The sequence below is a fragment of the Passer montanus genome, unplaced genomic scaffold (genome assembly GCF_014805655.1).
Source record: "Passer montanus isolate IOZ18808 unplaced genomic scaffold, ASM1480565v1 scaffold9, whole genome shotgun sequence".
NCBI classification, from domain to species: Eukaryota; Metazoa; Chordata; class Aves; order Passeriformes; family Passeridae; genus Passer; species Passer montanus.
This window is the reverse complement of record NW_024374367.1, coordinates 13448497-13464563: the sequence shown is the minus strand read 5'-3', so window position 1 is coordinate 13464563 and position 16067 is coordinate 13448497. Positions and strand designations below refer to the sequence as shown.

The following is a 16067-nucleotide window of genomic DNA, read 5'->3' as shown; positions in this document are numbered from 1 at the left end:
TTTTTTCCTTAGTGTAGGGTTATGTCAGCTGTATTACATTGAGGGAACACTCAGCTGGGGGAGGAAACTTAAATAAGCTGCCCTCATGTTGCCAGTTTATTCCCAGCTTTCATCCACTGATTTACATGCATCTGAAATAAAAATACCCAGACTTCAGTAGTTTGTTTACCTTTGCTGGTTTCACTGTGGGGCGACCTGAGGAGATGTAGAAACTGTTCTGGCTCTGACATTTGCATGAGCTGTGAGGTTGGGTGAGAGGAGACAGACGCTGTGCAAAGGGAAAAGGCAACAGGGTTTATGAAGTCTTTGTCTTACCCTGGTTTATAATATTTAGACAAAAGCAAATATCTCCAGGGAGGCCTTGTGAAATGAGAGAGCAGAGGAAGCTCTACGAGCTGATGGCAGATTCTGTCCTCATCAGGTGGGGTTGGGTGGTGGGATGCTGAGGAGGGGGCTGTGAGGGTCGGGCACACAGGGGGATCCAGCATTGCTGGGGGAGGAGGATGTGGACTTAAAGTGCTAGTGTAGGACAAAGTCTTTATACTGTCATCATGACAATGCTCCAGTGGGGAACAGCCTGAAATGCTCTTTGTCTTCATTAATACTTCTTCCCAACAGAGCCTTTAGAGATCGTTCTCACGTTCAGATATACAAGGAAACCGAATATAGAGTTGTTTGTCATGAAAATCCCATTTATACACAGAGGCTGTAAAATCCCAGATGCTGAGCGTGGAGGGAGGCTGCTCTGTCATCAGCCAGTCAAGGGGAGAGCTGACTGTAAAACTGGGCTGTAATTCCCTCTTGACAGGGGTGTGGTGGTTGTGTCTCCAAACAACTTCGAGAGCCTGCCCTGCCAAGCCTTTATGGATTTTGTTCTCACAAGCCAGGTAATAGATAAGTCTGAGCAAGGAGATAGATACAGATATAGATATATATGAAAGGAAGACCTTTGCTCTAGGAAAATATCCATCATTGCTTTTTAAAGTCTGGTTCGGGATTTCAGTGCATCTGAAGCTTTTGGGGTCCTTTTCTTGCAGAGGAGGTGCCGTGGGCTCCCAAGCATTCAATATCCCCTTGATCCCGGGGCAGCAGGATGTGACCCTCACAGAAAGACAGATGGCACTGGGGAGCTTGATGCTTATTGTTTTCAGCAGAGCTCTACTGGAACCAATAAAGTTGCCGCCACCACTGCTCGGAGCAAAAGTGGCTGCAGCTGAACAAGAGACACAAAATTATCAATTAAAAAAGACATCGCCAAGCCCATTATTTTACTGTTGAAAAAACATCCTCCTTCCCAGTCTTGTTTTTTCCCCACATGGAGTGAATCTTTGGGATATTAATGATCCACTGTCATGTTTGTTTAACATATTTTTTTGGCAATGCCTTTTTAGGGTGGAAGCCTGAAGTTTTTTTCCATGTGTTTCAGCTAGGGAAAACTCCCTGTGTCTCAATGGGGCCTCTTCTGAAACAAATGAAGACTAATTTTTCTCAACTTAATTGGGAATTTCATCTGAATAAACAGAGAAAGGCCCGGGCTTTGTTTATATAAAATATCATGAAATGCTGTTCTGCTGAGCAGCTGAATTGCTGCTGGCAGGCTGGTTCTCACCCATGAGATTTCTCATGGAATTGGTGGCCAGAGCCCTCCACAATGGCTCAGTTCTCACATGGACCACCACGACCCCATGGTCTTCCTGCCTCATCCTTTGCTTTTCCTGGATCACTGCAGGCACTTGAGCACAGCTTGGGAGCTAAAGACAGTGTCATTTTGGGAGATTTGGCCTTAACCTGAAATTGCCATGTTTTTGTGGGTTTTAGTCAAACCTTAATACTACTTCAGCATAATGTTTTTGTGGTTTTATGCTCTTACAGTTTTTTACAGTGTTTCTTTCAAATTCTGTCACTGAAGTGTATGAGAGTTGACAAGTGTAAATATGTAGTTAGACAATTTCAAAAGTGTATTATTTACTGATCGACCATAATGGCTCCAAAGGAACCATTATACTCAATCATATCATGTCACTCTGTGGCACTTATTATGATGGTAATATGGATATGCATATTATTTTTTTTTTTTTAAAGCATGAGAAGCGTTATTGTGCATGTGTAAAAGCTGTTTTTAATTGTCAGTAATGCTCTGAGCTTTTTTTAATACCAAGAATTTAAACCACCTATGGCTACCAGCTTGCAAATCGTGGAAGCAAAAATCCATGTCTTCAGGAGGATGGAAAAAGCCATGCTTGATATTTGCAGCAATGCAACTGTGCATCTCCTTAATATGGCTCTTCTATAGCTTTGTTAGATCTGAGGGCAACCTAGAACCCTAACCTGAGAGCTTGGCAGGTAAAAGCTTTCCATTTTATCTCTGCAGCTTTCATCTGCTCCTGCAAGCTCTTTCCCTACTTCCTAATTGTGTTTGCAACATTGGCAAATGGGCGGTCTCACGTTAATTCAGGGACCTTTTTTCTTTAAGGTGTCACAGAAGATGTCTTTTTGTAGCACCGGAGCAGAGAAAGAAGGAGAGGAGGCAGAATGAGAGCAGAATGTGAACACTGAGCCATGTAAAATAAAAGAAAGAGACAAGCAGAGAGCTGGGAGGGCTAAATATGCTCCAGCCTTTCTGAAGAGCTGGTTTCAGGAGAGAGAAAGAGAGAGAGAGGGAGGCAAGAGAGCGTAAGCAGGAGCTTGCTTGCTGGAAAATGTCTTTTGTGGAGAAGATGGGAGGAGAGTTTGAGTTTTAGTGACTAGAGGTGAGGAGCTAAGGTGCGAATTTGGCATGGCGCACGGCAAATCGATCGCGGAGCAATAATTAGAGAGAGGAGGAGGAATCAGAAGTGTTTCTTAACTTAGAAACAAGGATGTGACTGGCTGCTGGCTGTTGCTACTTGGAAGCAGGTAAAAAAGAAAGGAATCTGTTGGGCAAAGTCCTCACTGCAGAAGACACATTGAGGGTGAAATCCAGATTGTGGTTGTTGGAGAGAGATGTGGGAAAGGAAAAAACACTGTTGTCCAGGAGGTCTGCGTTGTCCAGCAGGGCAGTGACCCCTCTGCAGGAGCTGTTCTGGTGCTGAGTCCTCCCTGGGTGTGTCAGTGGGAAAACCTCCCACTGGAAATGCATTTTCCTGCAAATATGGAAGATTAACCATAAGGTGCTAGAATGAGCCAAATTTGAGTAGTTCAGGACAAGAAGGACATACAGTCTTGAACTGGTAACAGCCAGATTTCCTTGCAATAGTTTTTAAATGAATAAAAGTAACATTTTTTTTTGTGGTTGGGGTTTTTTTGGGGTGTTATTCTTTTTGGGATTTTTTGTTTGTTTGTGTTTTTGTTGTTGGTTTTTTTTGCTAATTCTGCAGTAATCTTAACCTTGGCTCTCTTTCTGAAATTGTATTAAAGTTGTTCTCTTTTGAAATACTGAGCAAGAAACATAAAAACAAATAAATGTACTCTTACTATTTCTGTCCTTGACCTACATAAACAGCTGTATAGTCAGACTCAGTCTTGTATTTGTGAAAAGTCTGGGGCAACATAATTTTTGAGTTGGTTCCTGGTTAGAAAAGTTACTTATTGAAGTCTCCTCACCCAAACCATGAAATATTGCTGTTTCTTCTGGGATCATTACTTTAATATTCTGAATAAATTGTATAACTGCCGATTTGTATAAGAGGGTGGAATTTATGAAGCTACAGTGCATTTGTACACACACATGCACTAGCACACAACACTTGTTGATGATTCAGAGAAGGAGTAGAGTAATTCAGCTCTTGGACTGCCTCACGTGTGATTGGCTTCCTTTCTGGGGGACTTATTTTAGGGAAAAATCAATGTCAACTGAAAAACATTCCATTCTGAAAAGACAAAAATTCCCCTACTTGTGAAAATGTGTCTTGGCAGCTGATTTAACTTATGATACAAGATTTAACACTTTTCACTAAACATGAATTTTTTACCATGGCAACAGCTACGTTACGGGCCACATGTTGGAGACTTGCATGTTGTTGCAGAAACTTGTAGCCCTCCACATTTAGCTGAGTCCTTGTTTCCACCAGCAGAAGGAGCCCACCCCTGCAGCTGTTTTGGGCACAGAGCTCCTGGTGGGGCCCGTGGGCATCCCCCTAACCCCAGCAAGGTGATGTGTACTCTGGGTGATGTGTAGGCAAAGCACTTGATGACAGAATAACCCAGTAAAACTCATGTTTTTGCCTCCAGTTTGTCTTGCCAGTGGCAGGGTGGGAAGAGCTTTCTAAGAATCCCATTTCTCCAGATTCTCTCTTCCCTGTAGCCCTCCCCATCACCCTTCAGACACGGACAGCTCAACCCCACTTTTCCACATGCAGTAGCAGTTCTGCCGTGTCCCCCAGCCCAGCTGGTTTAGGACAAAGCTAGAGAAGGGTTAGGCAGAAAGTCCTGTTTCCAGAGGTGAAAAATCTCAGTTCAGGTGTTTCTTGTACCTTTCTCTGAAGTGTCTGGTCTTGGCCATTGCTAAACAATGACCAAACATGTTAGTGTGCCTTTCTGAGCACTGCTGAGACCTTTGCCCTTTTTCTTTCATTCAAAACAGCCCAATTTAAATGAAACCAGCTATGCAAAGCAGAAGCTTGACATGATGGGGATACTCATCCCCATCAGTTCTGGGCTGTGGTGGCACAGTGAAGGTTGTCCTCTACACACCCAGTTCTGCTGGTCCAATGTCCCCAGAACAGCTTCTTCTCTTGGCTGTAAGACTGGTTTAAATATGGCCTTTACTTGGTGTGAATTCTCCAAGCTGTGCTGGTCCAGAACTTAAATAATTTGTTCTCTTTTTAGCATCATGTCTTTTAAAGGTGTTATATTTGTTTCCATTTTGCGTTAAATTAAAATTAAATAGCTCTGCTTTGTAGATGTAATAGTGTACAAATATATCTATTTTTAAATCCTTTTAGCCCATGTCTATGTGACTAAGAAAAAAGTAGCAGAGTAGGGGCCTCTGATTTTTGTTTTACTTGAATCAAACACCCTATTGGGATTTCAATTATAAGTGAATGTTACACTTGTTTGTTACTAAGGTGACTACAGTGTCAAGGTTATGTGGATGTTGTAGTATTATGAATGCAGAAATAATGCAAAAAAGAAAAATAGTTGTGTTGGCTAAAGTCATCTTATTCCTTATTCCTATAGCATAAAGTTGCACACTGTCCTACCTTTCAATTCTTGTTCTATTAAATTACCTGTTTAATAATTTGAATCCAGTGTTATTTTTATATTATATTGCAAATGTGTGACTGTGAGGTTATTTTTAAGATATATTTATTAAGGGAATGAATACAGTAAGACAAGTCATTGCAGCCCACATACAGTTCCTTGACTTCTCATTTTATGATGTTTCAATTGCATATGATTATTGAATATAAGTTTTAACTTTTATGGGGTTTCATTAGAGATGCATCTGTGTAGAGAGAAATTCAGTAGAATCTGATAATTTTTTTAAGCTCTGAAAGTCTAGTGAGATGAAGCATAACTCAGTCTTCTGACTTTGATGTTGGGTGCACAAATTATGGAGTCTTCAAGGGCTTAGCAGGCCTGCAGTGGAAATTTGGTGCTGATGGGGAGAGGTCTGTGTGTTTGGGGTGTGTAGACCAGAGCATCTCAAATGAAAGGTCTTTTTTTTCTGCACAGGACAAAGAGAAGAGGTGATATCCTTGCTTGGAGCCAGGACTTGCATGAGATGCTTTTTGCTGCTGTGGGATTCAGCACTCTGGTGGAGAAATATGGTTTCAGTAAATCCACGGTGTTTTCTTCTTAATAGAGGATCTAAGTAAAATGAACTCCTCAAAAACTAATATGCAAAGGAATCTTAGTGAGCAAGTGCTGAGAAAACAACTTTTGGGGCACATTTAAAGGAAATTAGTAAATTTACCCTGTGGTTAAATGCTGCAGTGCTTTGTGTGAATACTAAACAGGAACATGTTCCATCAAGTACAGTTTCTCCATAATTTATTAGCATAATATGTTTGTTTTTAATGAATAGGAATGTAAACATTTATAATGGAATGATCATGTCTCCTAGCTGGAGGAAACCCTGTTGAAAACTATTAGTGCCATTATCTGTTTGGGGAAAAAGTTATTTCATGATACAGATGATTTCTTTCCAAACATTAACTCTCATAAGGTTGCAAATCCAGATCCAGAGAAAGGCATGGGAGAAAGTATCACGGGTGACTTGAATGCAAGACTTCAAAAATCTCTTCTTTGTGATTCAAGCTGTGGCTGGGCCTCATGTCCTTGCTTACTTTTAAGTATTTGCTGCTGATGGCTTTTCCAAGTGGGGTGGAAAAGCTGGATTTGCCTTACCTCAGAGCAGAAAATACCTCAGCTTTATTGGGAACCTGGTTCTTGCCTGTGGAGAGAGAGAGGAGGGAAGGGCAGTGGCGGTGGGGAGCACGGGTGCTGTGCTTTCATTCTGATGTAGAACATCATCCCCAGGAAAATGGTGTTCCTGGGCCATGCCTCCTCCCACAGCAAGGGAAAACAGATGAAAAGCAATGAAGCACACAATTACATAATGAAAAACAATAAAGTGCATTTTCTAATATGTACTACTAGTGACCAGATAACTTTATTAAAAAACTAAATGTGATTACATTTCCAAGTGTTGTTCTGTGTGATAAACTCCAGGGAAAAACTGACGAACAACTTAGAGGGAGAAGACTTCTTGTTTAATATAAACCTCAGACTTTGAAGTGACACATAGCAGGGAATAAATGTCCATCATCTATCAAATGAGGTTTGAACGGTTTAGGTCACACTAGACAAACACTTCTCACCCTAAAACCTTCTTTTCATCTTCATTCATCAACAACACCTTAAGCTTGTGCCCCTCTTTTTCTTTTCCACTCTCTCAAAAAACAATAATCTACTTGATGCCTACAAATCACTTCTGGCTGGCACTCGTTAGGCGAGTTATGAGCTGTGGCTGCTGCTGCTCCCTTTGGAGCTGCCTCCTGTGCAGGGAGGAGAGGGGGTTGGAGGTTTGGGAAGAGGAGGAGGAGGGAGAAGTGCTGCAGAAATGGTGGTTGTAGACAAGGGAGGCAGTGAGCAGAAAGCTGAGTGAGGTAAGAGACACAACTGGCAAGGAGGATTCCTGCATGGCAGATCCTTTCTTGAGCTGGAGATGGGAATCAGTGGCTCTGCTGCTGATTTTGCTCTTGCACGTGTAACTCCAAAACAGACGGGTTTTTAGCCTTAAAACACAAGGGCAAACCTCCATGGGCAGGCTGGAGAGGTTTGTGCATCTTCTGAAGATTCCCCAAGCTGCCCTGATGGGTGCTTAGACCCAGAAGCTCATCTTCAATTTGCCTTCTTAGTCTCAGGATAACTTACATCACTGTGCCTTGTAATTTGTGCCTGTTGCCTCCTCTGAAGTCCTTGGCTGGGCTGTGCATGAGGTGCTCAAATCACATTTCCTAGTAGGAAACTACCTCTCTTGCACTAATCCTTGTCCAAAAAAATCCTAATTTTGATTTCTTAGCCTTTTCCAAGTTACAGGACTCCTCTTGGATTAGTTTTCCTATGGCACAGTTTCCTCTCCTTACACTGCTTGCTTGTTCCCTTCTCATTGGTTCTTTTTTATTTCAAATATACTCTTCTGACTCCATCCCCAGCTGCCTGGAAGTGACTTGTTGAGCAGCTCAGTCCCCTGGTTTTCAGAGTCCACAGAGTATTTTCTCTTGTTTTCTGCCTTCCTCCTTTTTTTTTCCTGTGGTTCTGGGAAATAGTCTGGCAGACACAATTTCCTTACAACCACTGGTTGATGTTACTCCATGTGACTGCAGGGGATGTGAGCAGCACCAAAGATCTGCTGGAAGGCAGAATTTTGTGTGGAAATTTCAAGGAGAACTTGGGAGGGCACAGAGTGTCTAGGGGAGAGAAGCCAGCATTTTGATTGCAACATAACTTGATTTTTATCCCCATCTCAATTTTAAACATTTCTTCATCTTATTCTAATGTGGGATTTGGATGGTGCCACCATCCGTGGTGTTGTGGCCCAGCATCAGGGACCATGGTCTGTCACCCCCTCAGCCCATCCCTGGCATCTTGGAGTCACTGTCCCTTGCTCAGCACCTTCTGGACATATTCTCAGGGGAGTTTGGGGTATCATTAACCTTTGAAATATTTCACAGTGATGTAAAATCCTCAGGGAATGGCTGGTGGTGGGGTGGGGGAGCTCCAGGTGATCAGGGGGGACCAGGAAATCTGCAGCCTCATTAATGAGGGAAGGAGGATTCACCCATTTGTGGGAACTGGTCACACATCGTGGAGTATCACGAGGTAAGCCAATTTCCTACCCCAATACCTTCTTTTCCACTTCTCTCCTTTGCAGTTTCAAAACCATAAATCACCTATTTGAAATATATTTAAGGAGAAGAATATTTTCCCCTGCATTCCCACTTAATGCTTTGTAGCGAGTTGGGATCATTCATGTGCTAAAGCAAGAGAAAAATTCTTCTTTGATACTGTGTCTTCATTTTAGACAGTTTCCTCTTTTACTCAGTTCTTAGATGATAATTCTGAGTCCTTAGATGCTGCTCATTCTGTCACAAAAAGAAAATGCAAAACAGGATATTTTAATATTAGTAATAATGAATGTTTACATGATTAGCTCAATTACTTTGTTCAGTTTGACATTTTGTCATTGTGGACCTGTCTTCCTCTCTCTTTTAAAGTGCATTAGTAGTGATGGGAAGTGCAGGGGTGGGGCTGTGATCTGGGTCTCGCTGAGCATCTCCCTGGTGGGAACAGGGATCCTTACCCCTTACAGCACCTACCACCTCAGGCAGACTCGCCAACACGTCTCCTTGCCCTGGACTGATGTGGACACTTAATTAAACCCCATTAAAATACAAGTCTTTGAGAAGTTTTATCCTAAAATTATATATTTTGCCAGTAATGTGAAAAAGATGCATCTTCTGTGTGGCCCTTTAAAGTCTGTACGAGACTGGGTCATTCACTGGTCTAGAAATTCTCCTTTGTGAATCACCTCTGTGTTATAAAGATGAGTTGTTCATCCAACCAGTAATTGCTGTTGTCTGACACATTTATTTTACAGATTTTGCGTGTACGTAGTTAGGAAAAATACTGTTTTTCAAAGATAGTTTTTGGCCAAAAAGAAAAAGAGAGTTGTGAAGGTTCTGGTGATATTGGAAGAAAAACACCTCGGTGGGTTTTGTTCTTGGTGTTTTTGCTCAAAAGAAGCGGCAAGGGTAGCTGTGTAAGCAGCAGGGTGCCACTGAATGATCAAGAAGCTGAAGGAATGGCTCGTTTTCCTGTTATGTCACTGCTTTGGCTTTCTCATTCTTGTTCCTCTTTTTCTTCAGAAAGGCCCTGCAGCCTGCAGATAACAGAAATTAAATTAGTATTGATAAAACATTAGACACTCCTATTAATATTGACAGTCTGTCGATACTGTTGTGCTACTTTTGTAATACGGGATGTTAACGGGTAATACTTTAAATAAAAACACACTAATCTTATAATCACTGAACATGTAGCGGGGTCTCGGCTCGGCTCCCTCCTCCCCTGAGCCCCCCCAGCCCTGCCTGCCTGCCCTGCCTGCCTCCAGCTCCCCTTGGAGCCCCCGAGGGTCGGGAATGTTCTTCCCTCTGGGCTGGACCCCACAGCCGGGGGGATGCGGTGGGGCAGAGGTGATGGTGTTCAGTGGAAAAGCAGGGATAGGGATGGGAGTGGAGGTGAAACCCACCTCCCCGTGGCTGTGAGGGTGCTGGGCTTGGTCTGGAGACCTGTCTGTCCCCTGGGGGGCCGTGGGTGAGTGCAGCCTGACTGTGGGGTCAGTCCCAGAAAAATGGAGTTTTAGTCCTGTGGTTGCTCATGGTGTTTGATGGGGCACTGCCCTCCCTGGTTGTGTGTGTCCACAAAGTTTGGGGCAGGAGGCAGCACAGGGATGACTTCAGGTTCTGATGCAAGGCAGCAAACCACAATTCCCTGTTGGACCGTGCTGGCTGAGCGTGCAGGGGGTGAGAATACGTGAGGTCAGAGCAGTGCCCTTAATCTGTGGTTCTTGTCCTAATACTTAGCACATGTTAGCAGCTCCACATTTCTTGTGAACTTTTTTTTTTTCCTTTTAAGTCTATCATGAAAATCACCATGTTCATCAGAGCTAAAGTTATTTGTTTAATGGCCTAAAAAATACGCATTAAACAATAATGATTACTTTGGTAAACACAGATGTCCTTGTATTATGCAGTGCGTTTTGTACACGAATTTGTACACGTCTGTGAAACTGAGTTTGCCGTCTACCTTGAAAAATGGGAGCCACAATCCATGCTAATTGCTTCTCCCTGAGCCCCCTGCTCCACCTGCTGTGCTGCTGCAGTCTCCTGGTGCAGTGCTGCAACCCGTGGTGCACCAGGACGGGCTCAGCCACCAGCAGGTTGGCACTTGCAGATGTGTGCCCATCGTGGGAGGTAGCAGGCAGCAGTCCTAACTTCTGCCTCTTTGTTTTCCAACTCCGAGGATATTTTTAAAAAGGGGGAGGGAAAACCCTTTATCCTGCTGAAAACCATCTAGTGATGATCAGTTATTCAGCACATTATTAATGCTTATTTGGACGTTGCTTGGACTGCTGGGTTTAGCAGCTTCCCCGTTATGTATTGAATAAAATGAAATACATGTCACAACAGCGGTGCTATGATGCTGACAACCGTCCTTGGCTGTGCATCTCATTAGAGAGAGATACATTTTTCTTTGTTGTGTATCTGTGAATGACAGAAGTTGACAAACATCTTTTAAGAAGTTGCTGTTGGGAGAAAGTTACATTTATGGCAAAAAAACCAAGAAGAAACTGCTTGTTATGAAGGTAAATAATTATTTCCCCACTCCTGTGTTTCATAAATCACCCTCCTCTGTCATAGTCAGTACTTTTTACTTTGTTATTGCATATATGTTGAAGGAGATCCTCCCCTGGATCTCTTGCTCTTGGAAAGAAATCTTGGAGGGTTCAAAGCTCAGTTTGTCTTGAAACTTGGACTTAAACCAGGATGAAAATCTTTGTATTTCACAGTTTTAAAGACTGAATTGGTTCTCTTATTGTAACAGTGTACATTAATTCCCAGGGGACAGTTGGATTTTTCCATAATGTTTTTTGGGGGCAAAGAGTATTAACTTGACAGAGGAAAGATACCCAGGAGAACAACCAGGTGGGGGCCTGGTTGCTGTCAGCTGAACAGAGAAGCTGTACTTTAAAGCCCCATTTTCCAGATGCATGATATATTTGCATAATTCATCTCAGCCTGCATTTGTGGAGGTTGTTGGCACTGTCCCCCTTCAGTGGCTGCCTGGCTTTGTTGCAGGAGAAATGATTGCCTGCAGTGATGGTCTGCATGTGCTTGGGGATCTCTGGACCATCAGTGGCAGAGCTGAGGGGCAACAAGAAATCAGGATGATTTTTTTTTAAAGAATACTTTCCAAAGTGAAGGATGGAGACGTTCACCATCCAGGTTAAAATGGCTCCTACCTCTTCATAATGAATCAGAAGAGAAGGTGTTGCATATTCAGGTGTGTTTGCATGACTCCCTGGATTTCACAGGCGTTGTGTGAGTGCCAAGGCAGTGCCGTGTTGACCCACAGAAATCTGAGAACAGTTGAGAAACCAGTGGGAAGAGGCAAGTGTGGACTTGCAGAAGGGAGAAGAGGTAGGGAGGAGGCAGGCTGGAATCCCCTTTTCCTGCTGTCCCTCCACTTCCACTGTGTGATGGAGCAGTGGTCACACAGCCCTCTCCCAAAAACATCTGTGCTGCTGCAAGGAAGCTCTGCTGCTTCTGGGGTCAGTCAGTGATGCATTGTCTAGTTGGATTTTTTTCTTTTCTTTTTTTTCATCTAGACCCATTCACCTTTCAGCATCCTGAAGCTGAGAACACATTCTCTGCAAGAAATTGTCATTTAGGGAAAAGTCTCTATTTGAGGAGTTCTCAGCTTACACTCACCCTTGTGTCTGAAATTGTTTTACTTCTGTTCCAAGTAACACCTAAAATTGCCACTTAACCTTGCAGGCACTTTGTTAAGTCTGTATTTTTGATTGCAGCAGCTGGGGTGGAGTTTCCTTTGGGAATTAAGGAGTAGGAAGTGTTGTTTGTAGTTTTTTGTTGGGGTTTTTGCTGACTGGTGCTAATGTGTAGGTGTGGATGTGCTGCTGTTTTTGTAATACTTTTATTGTTTATGGAATTGTTAGTTAATTGATGGTAACAATGCCTGGAGCCTGGGAGAGGTATTCTTTTATGTTTGCTCAGATCAGAACAAGTAAATAATTTTGTAACTTAAAAAGAGATTCGAGATTATTCTCCTCAGTTTATTTACCTTGCAGGTTTGCAACAAGTATTTCCACAGCTTGTTATCAAATTTCCCCAAATTAATTAGAATTATTTCTAACAAAATAACTGATGAGAAGAATGCCTTTTCTTTTTAAGATTCAGTGGGATGTAGGTGGAGCCCCCCAAGATGGACCCAGGAGCTCAGGAACAGGTGTTGCACCTGAACTTGCTCTAATCTACTTGGTGTGGACGTGGTGAGGTCTCAAATTGATTTGAAATAACTTCCATGTGAAAACTAGAAGGCGGTAGGGATTCTGATGGAAAATGCATTTTGGAACTCTGATAATTGCTTCACGGTTTACTCAGACTAAAACCTACTTGGTGACTTTGTCTTCCACATTTATCCAATGAAACAAAATTCAAACCAGCCCACAAGCCAGAGAATGTTTTTTATTTAGGTGCAGTGTAGTTCCATCTGGTCCACGTTAAGGACCCCAAAAATATATGTGATTAGCTTTATAGTTCACTGCTAAAGGTAGCAAAGCTGGCTTTAAACATCTTTCCCATTTTCAGCTTGCATCTCAAAACATTTGCTGGCATTTCCTGACTATGATTACCAACCAAAGATTTTCCTGGTTGTCTTTTCACTTTTTAAAGTATGTTGCATAGTTTCCCTGCTTAAAATATCACTGAAGCCTCTGCTGTTCCCTTTATAACTCTTCTGCTAAGTATCCATCTCTGTCAAGACTGGTCAGTCTCAAGCCCTGAAGCTCAGTGTTAGGAAATGTCAGATAACATATACTATTAAAGTAGTAAAATCTATGGCTATCACCAGCTCTGGGCTTGTGCTCAATAAAACTAAATGCCAGGTATTAGAAATAATACAAAAGGTGAGCTGTTCTGCCCCACAACAATTAAGGAGAGGATTTCATGTAATTGCCAAAAGCCACCTCAGAAGTGCCCATGGAGTGCACAAAGAAGGCTTAGCATCATCAGCTCACCCCACTTAAAGTTTTAGGTGTTGGCTAATCAAAGCCCTACTAATTTCCACTAAGTGGCTGAGACCTTGAAGAGAAAGAAGAAAAAATATCTCTATCCACTGCACTTAAGCCAAGTTGTCTTTTTTTGCATTGCTTCTGTAACAAATCCATGTTTGTATCTGCAGTTACCCCACACTGGAAAACATCACAGTTTCAAGTGGTTTGGTGCAGCCTCAGCAATACCATGGCTCCCAAAAAAGGTTGAGAACCCCAAATTTGTGCACTTCCAAGGTTTTTCTGCCTGTGCCATATCTGCTTTTGGAATGCTTGGAGCTGAAGTGGAGAACTGCTTTTGCTGCAGTGTGTCCCCAGCACCACTGTGGCACAAGGTTCTGTGGCTTCCCATTTCTGAAACACAATTTGAACAATTTTAGCAGCTGCAGGGCTCAGAGCGCATGCAGGAAACCCATGCTATCAGCTGCCTTTAAGAGCCCAGGAAACCACCCAGTTTTTTGCAGATACACAGCAGACCAGCAACCTTAACCAGGTTTGCTTCACCTTGATGCTGCTGATGGAGACAGGAGGTGTGGACATCACTCTCCATCCCCTTAATTAGCAGATAGCACTCCAGTACCTACCACACAGCATCCAGCTTGTGTAACAGCCTGCAAAATTTGTTCCATGTGCATTTATCCCTCTGCATGGTGGTAATTTGGGAAATTTTCCCTAAAAGTTCAGTATTTAGACCTCGAGGAGACAGGCTCTTAACCTCAAGAATGTCCAGAAGTGCCTAGCAAGAAGTGCCAAGGATTTTCAGGAGTTGAGCTGGAGGTGTTGTTTGAAGTTAACCATATTTTATTTTCTCAAACCCTTTCTTGGGACTTAATTTATATAGCACTGTGATGGGCATGTATAAACATTGTGATCAGGTTACAGTATGAGTGAAATAGGTAGACTCATTTTCTTTTTCTTTTCTCACTATAAAAATGTAAGAAATTCAATTGCTTACCCCATAAAATGCATATTTCTGCTACAGATTAGTCATATTTTAATGAGGCTGTTACTTACACAGTAGTACATTAGCAAAGTGTCCTTTGATTTTTATGTAGCCAGTGTTTATGCGCTGGTTCAGAGAGGCCTGACTGTTATTCCTCCCTAACTCCTAAGATGGCATATTTGGGTTGAAAAGCTGTCAATATGAGACTGGGACATTTCTGGGTTACACACAGGTGCCAACAATTTGGGGAATGGGTCCAGGCTCAGGACCCCAAAATCTGTGTCTGAGCTGCCCTATAGCAGCAAGGTAGGGGCTATCCCCAGGCTGCTGGGTGCAGGGGGTAAATCCTGCACAGACCCGGGGTGTAAAGAGATTTTCCAAGTTTGTGGCTCCCTTTTATTGCACCTTTTTGGGAAGAATCGTCGGGGAAGCGGAGCAGAAATCCCGGCGGCGGGATGAAGACATCCTCTGTCCATCTCTGCCTGCAGAGCTGAACCGAAGCCTTCCTGCGCCGCTTAAAATTGTGATTTTGGATAAAAGGCTGTGTAATAACTTGAGAAATGTGTGAGAAGATCTCGTGTTAATACTGTATAAACCTTCTTTAACTTCAGGAAGCTTAAAATCAAATTTGGCAGAGCTTACAAGGGCAGTGAATATGGAGCCACTTGACTCTGGTAACCGAGAGAATTGGCTGACAAACCTGCAGTATTCTGATTTTTTTTTAATAATGCTCTCTGCATTTTTGAAAGTATTTATTTGTGTGTAAAAATACATATTTGACTTTACCTATATGTTAAAATTCAAGTCTCACGTCTGTGCAAAGATTTTCCCATTTCGTTGGGGAAATGGAATGAGGAGAGTATTACAGTGCAATTTAGGTTCTCTGGGTTTCAGGTTTTCTTTTTTTTAAAAAAAAAAGAGGTAATAAGGGAGGTTAATTGTGGAACTAGGAGGCTCCACTGACTCATCTTCTGAATAAAGAAATTCAGATGTGTTGTGACCTCAAGAAAGTGAATTTTTAGAGCAGTTGAAGTTAGAAATCTGGGATAAATTCGGGTATTTGAAAGTCATGGTAACAACCATTTGTAAGAGCGTATCATGCTCTATAGTAAGATTGCATAAGGGCACAGGAGGAAGCATCTGATTTTTTACATTTTTTTTTTTCCCTTTTGGCATTCTGTTTGTGACAATTACATGACTCTCTATTAACTGTGTGTGGAAGAAAGCAGTGTTATGAAATGAGGAGAGATTTCCTTCATCTGTTACTCTCTAGGTAATTTTTGTGCTTTTTCCAGTATTTAAGTACCTCTTAACTGCTTGCTGTCCATCTGTATACCATTCATAGTACTGTAAACTAGTATATGTAGCATGACCTTGTAACTTGCTTTGTTTGTGCATCTGCCAGTACAATATGTTGTCTTTCCTTAAAATGCAAATATGCTCCACGCAGCACAGAGCTCCTTAGTCAATAAATAAATGGAGGTAAAAAACTGTACCTAATACCCATTTAATTTAAATTCATTTTATAAACATAAAGACGCCTTTTAAGAGAAGCTTTAATTCAGACTAGCACCTTGATTTGTGGTTGCCATGGAGAATCAAATCTGTCATTTGACAAGAAAAGTCACCCATTTATGACAGCACTTTATCTTGTCTCTCCAGGGGAAGAAAATGTCAAAAGTGAGAGCAGAAAAAAATAAAGCCTTGAAACACCAGAATTTCTTGATTTCATTTTTATTATTCAGCTATCATATCCTTTCTGATAATAGCAACTTGGTGAAAATAAAT

At 42.2% G+C, this 16067-nt stretch overlaps 1 protein-coding gene across 6 annotated transcripts in view; it reads left to right on the top strand.

The window, feature by feature from the left end:
• Window positions 1–16067, top strand: part of FOXP1 (forkhead box P1) — a 380068-nt gene that overhangs the window by 52740 nt on the left and 311261 nt on the right. The window lies entirely within an intron of this gene.